The sequence below is a fragment of the Belonocnema kinseyi genome, chromosome 4 (assembly GCF_010883055.1).
Source record: "Belonocnema kinseyi isolate 2016_QV_RU_SX_M_011 chromosome 4, B_treatae_v1, whole genome shotgun sequence".
NCBI classification, from domain to species: Eukaryota; Metazoa; Arthropoda; class Insecta; order Hymenoptera; family Cynipidae; genus Belonocnema; species Belonocnema kinseyi.
The window spans coordinates 86,485,620-86,492,928 of record NC_046660.1 but is presented as its reverse complement, the minus strand read 5'-3'; positions in this window follow the sequence as shown (position 1 = coordinate 86,492,928).

Genomic DNA, 7,309 nt, shown 5'->3' with positions numbered 1-7,309 from the left:
ATCAATTATATGAATTCTTTATTTAATTATCAATAGTTGCCGCAAAAATTAAGAATCTGATGTTATAAAATAATTTACGGGATTCTAAAATATCACTTTTTTTCTGATTTTTCCAGGTATGAAGTCATTCACCAAATACATGATACGTTCGAAAGTGGGGTATCATTTTGTGAATTGACCCTATGCAGAATTTCTGGATCCTCGTGTCATCTAGTGATACTTTACCTAACTACTGCTAGACGAGTGCAGATATCTTTTTACCCACAATTGATAATGTTTTATTTATTATTTTTACTGAATAATAAGCCAAACTCAAATGATAAAGAAATACTCTTTTTTCATGGTATCAAATGAAAAAATAAAAGAACAAATAGCTAAACATTTTTTTAAAACTAAAAGAAATGCATTTTATCTTTTAATTTTTATGATGAGAACTGAGAAGATATAATAAGTACTTTTTCTTTATGATAACTTATAAATTATATAATATATAATAACTTATAAAAATTGCCATATTAGCATATACATAGTGGAAATAAAACAGTTTTTATACTTTTTATTTAATACTTTTAAAATATCATTTTACATAATATTTTAATGGAATACCTCTTTATTCGTTAATTTTTTAAATCTATCACTGCTATTCTTTGATTGCGTATATTTTCAAATTGTTGATCCTCAAATGATGCACAGTGAGCATAACAATGATTTCACGCTCAGATTCAAAAGGATTGATATTTTTCACCAAAATACATTATTATTACAAAATATATTATTTTTGACCAAATATTTAAATTTAAGTTTTTACAAAATTGTTGACACTTCCACCAAACCAGACTAAGGATTAATTCAAACTCAAACATTTGCATTTTTAATAACAAAAAAATATGAAATTTTAATCAAACAAGGCGAATATAATCAGACTTTAATTTTCAACTAGAAAAGATCAATTTTCAATAAAAAATATGAATTTTCAGCCCAAAATAAAATAATTACATTCTTAATTACAAAAATTATTCTCAACCAAAGAACAAATGAATTTACAACAAAATAGTTATATTTTCTACGAAAGAGATGAATTCTCAACTAAAAGGACTGTGAGTTGTGTGCTCAAAACCATTCCTTACGAGGTGAAATTTTTCTTTAGATACGTAAATGATATTTTGACTTGTGTGCACAAAAATAACATCAATGATTTCTTAAGAAAATTTAACAAATTTAACACAATGCTTAATTTCACTATAGAGAGGGAAAAAGATAGGAGTATAAGCTTTTTAGACTCTCTAGTAAAGAGAGAAAATCTCCCATTGAACATAAAATAAGTGTAGTTAATGTCGCGCGTGCAAAGTAAATAAAAAAAGTTTCGGAATTTCTACACGTTTGCATGCACTTTGTTGAACTATTCTCATGCAGTAAAGAATACGGATGGTACCTTTTAATTCGATTTATTAAACCAATAAGGAATATTATTCAAAATTACATTAAATTGAGTATGAAGCCTTTACATAAGTGTTGTCTCTCTGAAGGATAACTGAGTTCTGGTTACTGACCTACGATCGAAAGCGGCCGTCCCAGAGCTGTCCCGCCAAATTACAGTGTTGCCAACAGAAAAGGACATTTTGGGACGAAAGTGCGAAAGGTGACAACGTGGAAAGGTTCTAATGCCTTAGGTTATAAGCAGCTAAATAACGGAGTTACAAGGAAAGTTTATGACAGCAATAGGTGTACGTGACCACAGACAATCCTTGCAGTTTAGAGATACAAATTCCTTGACCTTGTGGCTATAGTTTATCGGAATAAAAGAAATGCAAAACCTAGTCAAATCGTCAATTCTCGGAGCCCGAACATATAACTCTTTGGTCGATAGAGCAGTTAGGCTTCTCAAACATGAATTTAGGGGTAAAAACTTACATCTGGTTAAAAGAACTTTAATGGAAAATGACTACCTTCAAAATTTTGTTACAAAATTTGCGAACAAAAGGTTGGATAATATTGATAATTGAAACAATAGTACCATCGAAACAATGTGAACATTGAATTTGACTGCAATGAAACTACAGAATTTTTTATTTTACCTTATATTGCATCATACAGTTACAAATTGAAAAACATCTTTAGCAAATTGGGTTTTAAGGTCGTTCTACGCTCCGATCGCGATAATCTTAAATGTGTCATGGATGGAAAGGATCCCTTGAGAAGGGGTCTTAAAAGACACACAATCTATTTTGTGAAATGCAAAAGTTGTAAAAGAGTTAATATTGGGCAATCTGAAAGAAACATCGATACAAGGATGAATGAACACAAAAAGAATGTAAGCATGATGACAGAAGCTTTATATTAGTTTATCATTCTCATATGAAGCAACATCATTTTGACTCCGGTAATATTAAGATTTTAGGTATCGAGATGAACAAATGGCAAAGACTTTTTAGAGAAATGTTCCATATATCAAAGAACAAATTTTCTGCCAGCAAAAGAACTGACATAGAAGGTCTTAGCAATATATATTTGAATTTGATTAATCATACCAATTATTGTTGAATTTACGACATAATTTAATGCTATTATAGTTTATTTTAACTAATTACTTTGAAAAATAGATATTTAATTTTTTACACAACAGATACAGTTCTTAACAGAAACAATTGTTTTTATAAAATCTTAAAATATTATATACAATATTTCTAATACGTACCCACGATAAGATGATAAGAGATAGTCCGATCTTCTATCACCCTGTGACGTCAAATGCGCAATATACTCACAGCGGACTATTTGACAGATACTCAACCTTTTTATATAACCGTTTTGCTTTAAACAAAATTATTACTCCATTTAAATGAAATGTCACTTCGTCATGGCGGCCTACGAAAGAAAAATGTGATGGCCCACCAATGATTATTGTTAATATAACATTCTTATAAGGCCAACATCGAAGCCAACATATCTTTTTAACTTCTTATTTTTTAGGTATTTTAACTTTTACTAATTTGACAATTGTGTAATAAGCAAACAGTTTTTATTTCATTGACTTGACATGGTTCACTCCATAAAGTTAACAAGGACTATCTCCATCGAAGTATTACATGGCTATGTACATAGTTGTATTTCACTAAAGAGGCCCTCCGCCGAAGGGCGAAACGTCTATTAATAATGAGATTTTTTGGACCAGTATACCGACAATTTAAGATCTATTATTTAAAATGACGAAACTTAAAAAAAGTGAATTATCAGTGAAATAGTTCAATCCAAAAGATGATTTTTTAATCCACAAGATTAATTTTAGAAAAATGGGATAGTTCCATTTTCAACCAAGAACTTAAATCTTTAAAAAAGATGAATTTCGAACAAACTAGTTCAACTTCAACCAAGTAGTTGAATTTTCTACTAAAGAAGGTGCATTTTCAACCAAATAGTTACATTTTTAATCCGAAAATATGATTTCTTAACAAAAAATTAATTTTCGACAAGAAAGTTATATTTTCATAAAAATAGGTTAATTTTCAACTAAATAGTTCAATTTAAACAAAAATATGAATTCATTCTCTTCCTTTCATGGGATTGAAAGTCTTTAGATAACAATTAGCTGTATTCTTACAAACAAGCCTTATACACTATAGCCTACCACCTATTTGCTACATTTCATCTTAATTCCTGTTCTTATTTCAAGCGCTTGCGACCTTACCCTCGACTTCCCTTTCTCCTTATATCATTAGCAATCTTAAAATTGGATCCTATTCCGTCAGTCTTTCTTCCGCGCTTTCCCCTCCTCCTTCATCAACTGCACACCTCTTTTAAACATGCAACCATGTTTCTTTCTTATAGTTACACATTCCACACAGATTTTCTTCTTTATTTATCCAATACTTAAATGCTCTTAAACCCTCTCCATTCTGAATCTCACCACTCTATTCCATTTGCTCTCTTCTTTAATCGTTTTCAGGTACTCTGGTTCCTCCTGTATCTTAACCATTCGATACCAGCTGTTGTGCTTTGATTCTCCGAGTTTCTTCCATATTCCCACTCCTTGTCAAGCCGTCATCTTTTCCTCTATTTCCTGCCACTCTCTACCCCTCACTTGCATACCACATTTAAATCTCAGTTCATATCTTTCTCTTCCCATTTCGAACGTCCCATGTTACCCCTCCTCTCTTTATCATTGGCCTCCCGTGCACACGCTTATTCTATTCTGCTACCCTCTTCCCTTCTTATGAGTTTCTCTTTAAAATTCCAGGCTCTCTTCAGTTGCCTTAAAATTATTTTTCTCGTCCTATTTTTTTCTTCAGCATATAATCTGGACAGCTCCAAATCACACCCATGGCCCATCTCAAAAATCTCTCATACAGATTTTCTACTCTCTTATGCTCTTTCTAACCGCAAATTTCCACATCATAAATTAACACTGACCATACTAGCACATCGAACATCCGCACTCTCGTCTGCCAGTCGTCCTTGAATCTTCTTTTACATATACTCCAAACTTATGCCCTCACTTTTCTCGCGCATTATAATATCTTTCTCTCCTCATGTCGTTTCAAACACAAATCTTAGATAGCAAAGATCCTTAACCAACTCTACCACCACGTTACTAATCTTTTCTTCATTTTATACTCTATGCTTTTTATTTTTGATCACGTTCACTGTTGACCATTTACTCTCACGTACTCTTTGAACACTCTCATAATCAGATTCATTCCTTTTTCATCGCCCGCTACTAGCATTATGTCATCTGCATATGCCAGTGAATACACTGCCTGTTCCTAACGTTGTCCCCCCTTTCCTTTACATCTTCTGCTCTAAGTCAGCCAGAAAAACACTAAATAGAAGTGGACACAACGAGCACCCTTCCCTGAGCGTCCTTCCCATCCGCAATTCCTCTCCCTTCTCTTTTGCTATTTTCACCCTTATCTTAGTATCCACAAATATTTCTTTTTTCCTCTCTAGTAAACCTTCTTTTACTCCTCTCTCTTTCAAGGCTGCCCATAACGCCCTCCTGTTAACTGAATCAAATGCTGCATTAGAGTTTACAAACCCGTTTGGTTATGTGGTATACTTCCATTTTCTGCCACCTGTCTTCCCAACCTCATTCTAACTACTTCCGCGTCAATTTTGTATCCCACCGACATAAGTATGATAACTCTATATTCCTCCATCAGTTTGCCCTCTCCTTTTTTAATCAACGGTACTACCAGGCATGTCTTCCATTCATCCGGCCACCCCTCTCTTCACACCTTGTTGTCAATCATCCACATCTCTTCTTTCACCCACAACCCCCTTGTTCATCGTAAAAATAACATAAAAAATAAAAAAATAATTTAAAAAGATAATCAAATAATTAGTATGCAACTACAATGTTTCTTTGGCAAATTTATTTTCCACTATATTGTGATTGTTACAATGATTCTACTTTTAAAATTGAAGCATTTTCGGAACCATAAAACTTTTTTTAAGCAAAATTTGTATACGAAAAATCAAGGGGAAAAATTATTTGAATTAATACACGGAGAAAAATGGATGTTCAGAAGTAAAATCTAGATGTTCAGGGTTAACATATTATATGTTTAATTATAGGACAACAATCTAGATGTTCGAAGTTAGCATCTGTAGATCTTATAAAGTGAAATGTTACCCTCTAACATCCAAAATGTTCAAATGAAAAATCCGACATATTACATGCATGGTTATGTCAAATTACGTGTGTAAATATTTGAGTAGTTTACTTATTTATGGTCATTTAAGGAATTAATTGATAACTTATTTGTGAATTTTAAATTAAACTTTAAATATCAATCAGATGGTGCATTGAGTCAAGTTGAGGTTATATTCAATATTTCTAATTCAAAATAAAAACGGGGATAAATAATCGAAGAACGAATGATCTGTAATCTGAATTAAATATTCTATCTATTTTAAGTTACTTAAACTCAAGTTTGATTTCAAATTTATAAACTTTTTGTCAAATGTGTTAAGTCAATAAACCTAAAACATAAGATCGTTGTTCCCTTCTTTAGACAGAAAAAAGTTGTCATCCAATTTTATTTAAGGACATCTAATTTTTATTCTTTAGAAATGTTCCAACATTGTAATATTCCATCATTTTAATATGGAATATATATATATAGCTTTATATACAGTCGTGAAATTGCAATGCGCGATGCGTATGCGCTCGAACGGTTTTAACATCTGAATGTGTTTCAGTTTAACCTAACAATATTTTTACACCTAACATCTCAAAAGGATGTTAAATGTTTAGCATGAATATCTGCGTATTAGGTGCTACAATCTTCCCTTTCGAACATCTACATTTGAACATCCATTTTTCTCCACGAGAGGGTCACGTGACCATACCTGGCCTTCAATTTTTCTTTCCCAACTTACGTCTAAACAAAATGAGGTATCGCTCTGAAAGTTTGGAAAATGAAAGAGGAGGTAATAAAGTCCATGTCTCTGCTTTGTTCTGGTGGTAATTTTGAAAAAAAAATTTTTTTAAAGAAAATGCCAGTGGAAGTTTTCTTTCCCAAAACTTACGTCCACACGGAATGAAATATCGTGTTAAAAATTTGGCACGATAAATAGAAGGCATGCAAGAATGTGTCTCTGGTCCTAAATAATTAGAATAGTGAAAAAAGCTTTTTTTTTTTAATTACTATTTTGGAGAAACACCGACCGTACTGTCGTCAAACCTTGCAAGCATGAACATAGGAAACAAGGGACTAGGCATGCCATTGCGGGGGTGATGCAATGAGGGGGGAGGTCCGCGACGTTTTGATGTCCCACGACAATCATGACAACGCCCACATGTTTATATTTTCATGCACAGTTTGTCGGCAAAAATGCTCGTGCGCATAATCAAATGGCACATCGTAAGATGGCGGCTCTCCCCACTTATGGAATTCTCCCCCCTCCCGTGGATTCAACCCCGCTCGTCCAAGTTAGGATGGTATGCCTAGTCCCGTGTTTCCTATGTCTATGCCTGCAAGCAATTTGCAATTTTGTCAATGGGTTATTTATGAGGTTTACATTTATCAAAGTGGGGCAAAACAACCAAAATCCCTCACCAACATTATGGACAAATAATGCAAAAACTAATGTTTGCACTTGAAATGCAAATAAAGATATTTGGTCTGAACAAAGATCTTTGATCTGACATACGTATCAGTCTGGTATCAGCTGTGTCAAAGCAGCACTAGCGCAGCGAGTAGACAACATCCATGGACATAGGAAACACGGGACTAGGCATGCCATCCTAACTTGGGCGAGCGGGGTTGAATCCACGGGAGGGAGGAGAATTCCATGAGTGGGAGAGCCG